Source organism: Podarcis erhardii, assembly GCF_964252035.2.
Source record: "Podarcis erhardii genome assembly, chromosome: W".
Classification (NCBI taxonomy): domain Eukaryota; kingdom Metazoa; phylum Chordata; class Lepidosauria; order Squamata; family Lacertidae; genus Podarcis; species Podarcis erhardii.
The window spans coordinates 1,360,267-1,369,229 of NC_138506.1; the positions used below are offsets into that span (position 1 = coordinate 1,360,267).

General features: G+C 46.3%; 1 long non-coding RNA gene across 1 annotated transcript; it reads left to right on the forward strand.

Annotated features, from left to right (window-relative positions):
- Positions 1 to 1,350: 1,350 nt before the first annotated feature.
- Positions 1,351 to 4,432, forward strand: LOC309333285. Its single transcript, XR_014152448.1, has 3 exons — positions 1,351 to 1,381; positions 2,680 to 2,788; positions 4,025 to 4,432. It is a non-coding gene; the product is annotated as an uncharacterized lncRNA (long non-coding RNA).
- Positions 4,433 to 8,963: the final 4,531 nt, after the last annotated feature.

Here is an 8,963-nt window from a genome sequence, read left to right on the forward strand (position 1 = left end):
ATCCCTCCAGTTGGCCATTTCATTCCTGGCTCGAAGCACTTAACTGTTCCTCCAAGGAGCGCCTTTCAAGTAGGCTTTCAGGATGGGAGGAGTACAAGCATCAATGCTGCCTCAGGAAGAAGATCTGTATGGTAAATAGAAGCTTATGTATGGCTATTGATCTGGATCCTCTGTGTCAGCTGCAGGGAACCTTTGGCCCTCCAGATGTTGTTGGGTGACAACACCTGTTAGTCCCAGCAAGCATGGCCAGGGATTATGGGAGCTGTAGTTCCCCAGCATCTGGAGGGCCAAAGATCCCCTACACCTGCTGTATATATTAATACTACTTAGTAGTGCTGCGTATCTTAGGAAATCATTTTATGAGCCCGTCACTCAACCACCCAGTGGCGTAGCTAGCCGCTCAGGGGCCCAAGCCACCACGTCACTCCCAGGAGAGATGCGTGGCTCGGGCGCGCTTCTGGCCCCGCGGGAAGTGCTGCCCCCTGTGGTGTGGCACCCAGTGCCCCCCTCCCCCCCCCAGCTACATCTCTGCACCCACCTCTTGGGATATCCTGGGAACAAGGCTTGAATGGTGAAAATTAACTGCGCTCAGTGTTATTTTTCTAGAAAAAGAGGTGCCAGAACTCACCACGAACGCTTCCCTTGTTCTTTTACAATGGCAATGGCACCAACCGGAGAGGTGCCAGAACTCAGTTCCAGTGAGTTCTGGCTGGGGGGAAAAGCTGCACTATATTTTTTTCCTCTAAGGCTGGAGCTTCAATATGTGGCATGTGGGTGGGTGGGTACATTTTCTCCCTCACCTCAAGCAGCCCTGTTTGTGTTCTTGTTATGCTACCATTATAGTTCCTGAAATGAGCTTGCAGTTGGCGTTCTGCTGAATGCATATTGCAGACGGATGCAGTGAAATTTGCAGCTGGGATTAAGGGATTCCTATCAAAGCCAGATGTTTGGTGCAAAGAGGGCTTCTCTAAGGAGGTACCAGCTCTTCCAGTGGGAAGTGCAAACCATGCCATACGCCTTGTGTACTGTACTCAAAATGGTCTTGCAAGATCAGATCAAAATCCTACCTGGTTCAGCATTCTCCCTCTCCGTCCTTCTGTCTGTGTCCTTTTAAGCAGAGCAACGTTGGTCTACTCCCTGCTGCTGTATTTCCCTTGGGGAGAAGCAGAAAAGGCTCCCTATCTCTATTCCCTATTGGTTCCCTGTATTCCAACCCTTTAAATCACATCATAGTCATCCTTTGCTCCCCCTCCCTTTCCCCACTGTTTCAAGAATGACTTTTCCATTTTTGTTCCTAGATTATCCATGGGATAAATCCAATCAGAAATCAATACAAATAGACTTGGCAAAGTTTAAGGAACTGGATGCCTATGCACAGACGGTATGCTGTCTCTTATTGTGATATATGCAGCAAGGAATTTGCTAGGATGCTGAGGTTTTTAATGTGCATTTGGAATTTGAGAGTGCTTTCAAGCGTCCTCTCCTGATAGGAGGCAATTACTTCTGTTCAGATGGAAGGTCCGAACTGGGAACATCATGAGTCACAAGACCCTGCTCCTGTTTTCCAGAAAACTAACACGGTGGAGCACCTATTCACATGGGCTGCACACACCATGCATTTAAAGAACACCAACTCCCCAAAAGAACTATGGGAGCTGTAGTTTTCCCCTCACAGAGCTACAAATCCTAGAACCCTTAACAAACCACAGGATTCTCTTTCTCTCTGTGTGCGTGCGTGAATTAAATGCATGTATATACACCCATATTTAGTTATTTTGCAGCATTGCGTTGCTTTAAAAATTCAGGAGATAGCTCCAAAGTCAATTCGGAGGAGAGCTAGCAATCATAGGCAATATGAAAGGGTTTGAACGACTCCTCTCTCTTTCACAATTCACTTTCGATCGTATTTATACTACAGACTGAAATTGATTTGGTAGTTATTTCCTCTCCTCGGGGAACTCCGAGTACTGTACTTCTGTGAACAAGGCTAGCAGTCATTAACAGAAAATTCTCAGTGCCCTTGCCAAACCACAACTCCCAGGAATCTCTGGGGGGGCCTCGCCAGAATTAAACTGGCATAAAATTAATATACTGGTGCAGTAATCAGCCCTGGGTTTCCCCCAGTGCTGTCAAGTGACAACAGTAGGGCCGGCTCAGGATCCAGGGTTGCCTTGGTCCCTCCCTGCCCCCAGAATGCCCCCCCCCAGTTGTACTTCCACCCACCCAAAGGTGCAATGGGCAGTGGCGAAGCTGCATGCAGAGCGCTCCCCCCCCCCCCCCGTTCCTCTGCCAGTAGCAATGGGGGAACTCTGCACTTGTGGGGAGACAGTAGCAAAGAGGATTTGGGTTTCAGCTGAAGATTGTAGAAATAACATGTCTGTGAACCCTGGAAAAAGGAAAGGTTAATCATGCGTCTCCCTTCAGAACAACTCCCCCCCCCCCAAGGGTACATTTTTGGCAAGTATAATAAATTCTTTGATTGATCAGTCAAATAAAACACATACACTTAATCGACTAACTGTGCAATCCCAGTGAATTCAGCAAGAGACACTCTTGTAAGTGCACGCAGGATTGCACCCTAAAATTTCTTTAAACAAGTAGACTTAGGTAGAAGAAAGGAACTGGTACCCCCTCGTCCATATTAACTGCTTCCAAGTCTATTTACCTTCTGTGAAACAGGTGAATGTCAGGAATAGCGTGAAAAACCTGGTGAGTGTCTTGCTCCAAAAAGCCCACAGTGACCTGGAGAAAGTGCGAGCCATTTGGATGTGGATCTGCCACCATATAGGTAGGTGGGGGTACCACCTTTCTGCATACTTGAGTCCCCTTGCCTCTGACAACTTCCGGTATTAAAAGATCAGCCTTTGTCACTGCCCTGTGCCCATGAATCCAGCTCTGTAGCAGAGTTCTTTAGCAGACACCCAGTCCAGTGATTGCCAGCCAAGGAAGATGGACACGTAAGGTCATATCAAAGCAAGTTATATTCAGAGTAGACCGGCTGAAATCAATGGATGCAAGTAACTCATGGACATTAAATTTAGTGGGTCTACTCCGAGCATGGCTTCTTTGCAGCTGTCTCGGGCATTTTCACCATTTCATAGCCAGTCATGTCAGCTCCATTTGCACAAAGGATTCTGGATTGTAACCTGTGTGGATCAGTGATTTGGTGTTTGGCTCACACAGAGCTTGACTGGGATCTCTGTTCAGCCATGAATCTCAGAAGGGACCAGGAGGTGCTCATTGATAACAGAAATCACTGGGTTAAAGCTCACTGAAAGTGCCGCGGTAGCATTATTATCAATTTACAATGGGGTGGAAGGTTTGCAGGCTATGACGGACTCGCTCACAAATTTATTGAAAGCTGCACGAATTATGATAGCTAGCAAGTGGAAGGGGCAAGCAGAATATAAAATGGAAAAATGGTATGAAGAGGTGTGGGATATATAGCTATTAATGATAAATGAACATGTGCCATTAAGGTAAGACGGGGAATATGCAGGAGGAATGATTTTGAGGAGATATGGAGGGTGTTTGTAGAATTTGTACTGTTACAACGGAAAGGGGTCAAACCATCGCTAGAGGTGTTGAAATTTTGGGAGGTTGGATAGTTACAATGGAATGGTCTCGCTGGTGGGGTGCACATTTTTATTCTTATTTATTTATTCTTATTACTTTGTCAAAATAAAGTAAAGGTCGCAGCACGGGAGGAGAGGAGGTGTCTCCCGACTCCTAACCCTTGCACCAGTGTGCATTTTTATTTGGCAACAAGACCCTGGGTCTACACAAAGCAGATTTACGAGTGCTTCCAGACTTTCTCTTTTGAGGTGCGATTCAATCACATATGGGCAAATTCATGTTGTGCAATCAACAGTTCATTTGGAGCTCTTGCAAGACAAGCCACCCCACCCCCCAATCAGATTTTGGCAACCAGGAAAGATATTGAGAAACACAATGGAAAGTGTTGCAAAGTGTTGCCACCCCACAAGCAAATCAGAATGGGTGCTCATTGTCTTTATTTCTACAGAATATGATGTGGAAGGCTGCTATAACCTGGACAAGGTGTCATTTAAACCAGCTGATGTCCTTCAGTCAGGAAAGGCTATTTGCGGCGGATATGCTCGACTCTTTCAAGAAATGTGCAGGTAACTTCTGTTGGCTCCAGCCATCATGGCAAGTGGTTGTTACTTGGCTGTAGCGATAGGAGATCTGGAGAGCCACAGGTTCCCCACCCCTTGCCCTAGGCAGCTATCTCCATGCTTAGGCGTGATCAACTCGCATGTGACAGCCCTCGGAAATAAGTAAATCAATAGATTCTAAGCAGAAAATGGCGGGAGAGAGCTGGAGAGTCCTCATGGCTCATGAGGAGACCCTCGCCAGAACCCAAAGAGGACTTCAGTGGGAGCGGAGGAAGCCCCAAAGAGAACGGAGGCACAGTGGGGCTTTGTTTAGGCTGCTCAGCCTCCCCACCTAGGAGCTGACACACGTCACAGCATGGCAGCTGCTGCTGCTTTTCCACAGGTCCTCCAGCCAGCTCCAGAGCTTCAACTCTAGTTGAAAAGAGTGTTGTGGGGAGAGAGAGCAGGAAAAAATGAGCTTTTTAAAGTGTGTGCTCCCTACTTACAGAGGGGCACGGGTGGCGCTGTGGTCTAAACCACTGAGCCTCTTGGGCTTGCCGATCAGAAGGTCGGCGGTTCAAATCCCCACGACGGGGTGAGCTTCCGTTGCTCGGTCCCAGCTCCTGCCAACCTAGCAGTTCGAAAACATGCCAAAAAGTGCAAGTAGATAAATAGGTACCACTCCGGCGGGAAGGTAAACGGCGTTTCCGTGCGCTGCTCTGGTTTCGGTGTTCTGTTGCGCCAGAGGCGGCTTTGTCAGGCTGGCCACATGACCCGGAAAAACTGTCTGCGGACAAACGCCGGCTCCCTCGGCCTGTAAAGTGAGATGAGTGCCGCAACCCCAGAGTTGTCTGTGACTGGACTTACCTTTCAGGGGTCCTTGTCCTTTACCTTTACCTTTACCTTTACCTTTACCTTTACCTTTACCTTTACCTTTACCTTTACCTTTACCTTTACCTTTACCTTTACCTTTACCTTTACCTTTACCTTTACCTTTACCTTTACCTTTACCTTTACCTTTACCTTTACCTTTACCTTTACCTTTACCTTTACCTTTACCCTACTTACACAATTTTTGCTTATGTGCATGGGGTTCCGGAACATGACCCACCATGTAAGTGGAGGAATGCCCACACTGTGAATGATCCTGAAGCAAACTTGCATATATAGGGCTGCATTGAATTGAGTAGACCCACTGGAATCCATAGACTTAAAAATTACTTGAATTTAATGGGTCTCTTCCCTGTGTGACTTAGTTCCTCATCCATACTTACCTTTGCTCTGTGCTTTATAGGCTCAGGTCCTGGCTTTCCAGGTCCGTGTCCAAATGTTGTTGTTGTTGTTTCATCCCAGGAAAACTTGTGTTTTCCTGCCAAATTGGAGCAAATGAGAATCTGTGGAGAACCTGATTGCTGTTTTCTCTGATCCAGCAAAATGAAGGACGGCCACTCCAGCCTATCAAAGCGGTGAAAGCAACCACTTGTCCTCTTGGTAGCAACACTGTTCCTTCCTTCCTTCCTTCCCCTCTCAGGATTGCAGGGATACAGTGCCAGTATTTGATAGGCAGCTGCAGCGTAAAGGGGAAGAGCGACCATGCCTGGAATGCTGTCCGCATTGATGGAAGGTGGCATCTCTTAGACTGCACCTGGGGAAGTGGCTCTGTGAATACTGCTTTTAGCAAGTTCACTTTCAGGTACGTTGTTAGGCAGACCAGGCAGAGCGTGGGACACACTGAGGGGATAGCAGAAGAAGAAGAGTTTGGATTTGATATCCTGCTTTCTCACTACCCTAAGGAGTCTCAAAGCGGCCAACAATCTCCTTTCCCTTCCTCCCCCACAACAAACACTCTGTGAGGTGAGTGGGGCTGAGAGACTTCGGAGAAGTGTGACTAGCCCAAGGTCACCCAGCAGCTGCAGGTGGAGGAGCAGGGAAGCGAACCCGGTTCCCCAGATTACGAGTCCACCGCTCTTAACCACTACACCACACTGGCTCTCACAGTTAACTTCATTTGCTTTCAGGTGGTTTTGTTTTGCTTGGACCACTTGTCAGAGTTTGCAATTTGATGGCCGCAGGGCTGATTAATGTAAGCAAGTGCAATAAGAATGCTGCAGCTAGGTTGGTGACTGGGAGCGGCCGCCGAGACCATATAACACCGGCCCTGAAAGACCTACATTGGCTCCCAGTACATTTCCAAGCACAATTCAAAGTGTTGGTGCTGACCTCTAAAGCCCTAAATGGCCTCGGCCCAGTATACCTGAAGGAGTGTCTCCACCCCCATCCTTCAGCCTGAGGTCCAGCTCTGAGGGCCTTCTGGCAGTTCCCTCACTGTGAGAAGTGAGGTTGCAGGGAACCAGGCAGAGGGCCTTCTCAGTAGTGGCGCCCGCCCTGTGGAACGCCCTCCCATCAGATGTCAAGGAAATACAATAACTATCTGACTTTTAGAAGACATCTGAAGGCAGCCCTGTTTAGGGAAGTTTTTAATGTTTGAAGTGTTATTCCGTGCAGAGTGGCTGTGGAGGCCCGGCTAGATGGGCGGGGGTATAAGTAATATTTCATTATTATTATTATTATTATTATTATTATTATTATTATTATTATTATTATTAAGCCATGGGCATGGAGTGTCCTGATGGCAGGGATAGATACCATCTATTTATCCTCTTTGAACAGTTCTGGAGTGTTATGCTTATTCTGGGCTACATGTGTAAAATCTGGGGATTCTGGAGGCTGGATTGTTGCAACACAGCAGCTTCCTCAACCAGATGCCCTCCAGCTGCTCTGGATCACCACTCTGTTTGCCTGTCTGGCCCTGGTGCTGATTTAGGCATTATTATGAAATACTAGACTATTGCGCCTTCTCCTTTTGCAGGTACGATGAGTTTTACTTCCTTACTCACCCCGCTCTGTTTATTAAGAAGCACTTCCCTGAGGACCCCAAGTGGCAGCTTCTGAAACAGACGGTGACACTGGAGCATCAGCATGATCTGACTTAAATGCAGAAGGACTGACCGTTGCAGTCATAAGAACATCAACCACTGAAAATGGGTAAAGTCAATTAGAAGCGTCTGTCTTGTTCCCTTTGATATCACAGTTACATCCACAATCAGCCTCATGTACAAGCTGTTACTGCAGTGTATATAACAGGGATGGAGAACCAGAGGCCCTTTCAGAGGTCCTGCACTACAACTTATCCAGAATGCGGCAGCTAGACTGGTGACTGGGAGCGGCCGCCAAGACCACAGAACTTGAAAGACCTACATTGGCTCCCAGTCCATTTCCGAGCACAATTCAAAGTTTTGGAAGCCGTCCAGAGTGGCTGCGGAGACCTGGCTGGGTGGGCGGGTGGGGTATAAGTAATAAATTATGATGTTGATGATGATGATGTCCCATCATCCCTGACTATCATGTGGTTGATGGGACATAAGAATTCAGCAACATCTGGAGGAAATCAGATTGGCGAAGGCTGGCTTAGCACACCACCCCAGACTCTCAGCTGTGGTTAACGTTATAAAGTTATAGAGTTATTATAGAGTTGTAAGGGACCACAAGTGTCATTTTGCCTAACCCCCAGCAATGCAGGATTATTATTTTTGCCCCGTGTGAGGCTCAAACCCACGACCCTGAGATTAAGAGTTTAAACAAGCTAGCTGGATAAGCCATGGTTTAAAGATGGCTTATCAAACCAATCAACCATGGTTAACAATAAGCATAGTTCATCAGATTTGGGTGAGGCAACAAGCTGTGGTTAAGCCTAACGAGGATGTAGTTTCCAAACTCTTCACCGCTTGTGTAGAGGGAGGAGGGGGGGAATGTGTGAGCCCAAGGCTTGCTTTGGCTCATTCCCAGCATACTAAACCATGGTTTCACTTGACATCTGAACTGGGTCTGTAAGTATTCCATGCTCTACCTTAGATACCTTTCTTTGCCCCTATTGCTGATTTAGATAGTGTTGCTAAATACTGCACTATTGACCTCTCTTTTTCAGGTACCATGTGATTTACTTCCTCAACCATCCTGTTCTGATTATTAGCACCTCCCAGATGATCCCAAATGGCAGCTTCTGAAGCAGACTTCTGCACCTGCAGCAGCTTGCATGGAATCCGCCTACCGTGTAATTTGATATCCTTCAAGGACAGTCACTTGTCTCGGGCATCACTGCTAAACTGACCACGGTTTTGATGCACAGGGTTCTTAGCTTGACACAAAGTTTTTAAAAATGGAAAATATATATAATATATATAACATGATACTTGTTTCAATGAGCTAAAATCGACTGCAGTAGCTATTTACAAATTTACAGTATAACAAAGAAATCGGGGAGGTGTTCCAGGATTTCTTTTTAAAGGCCGTATCAAAAAATGAGTAAAGTGGGAAACCCTAGATTGATTTTGAAAAGCAGATAATGAAAGGGTACAATTAATGTTTAGGCATAAACTTGTTCATATAAAAATGTGTTGAATCCCGCCCCCCATCCTTTACAGTACAGCAACACAAATCATTAGCATTTTATCCACCATATTCTTGAGACACCCTAATGTGGTCCTATCCATTCACTTAAAGTAGTAGCAGATTTTTTATATATATAGCAAACAGTAAATAAAAAGAGTACAATCCATAAATTGGTGCAAACTTTTGGGGCTTGCCTTTGATTTCCCAGTGTGTTTGTAAATGCAATAAAGTTTCACTGTTCTCCGCCAAATGTGTCCTTGTGTTTTGTTCCTCTTGCTTGATTCACTTGTTTAATATGTATATATTTTTACTTAGCTTTAACACACTTACAACTGTTATTTTATAGTGCAGAGCAACACGGACAGAAGGAACCATGAGAGAAGCGATGACTGGCTTCAC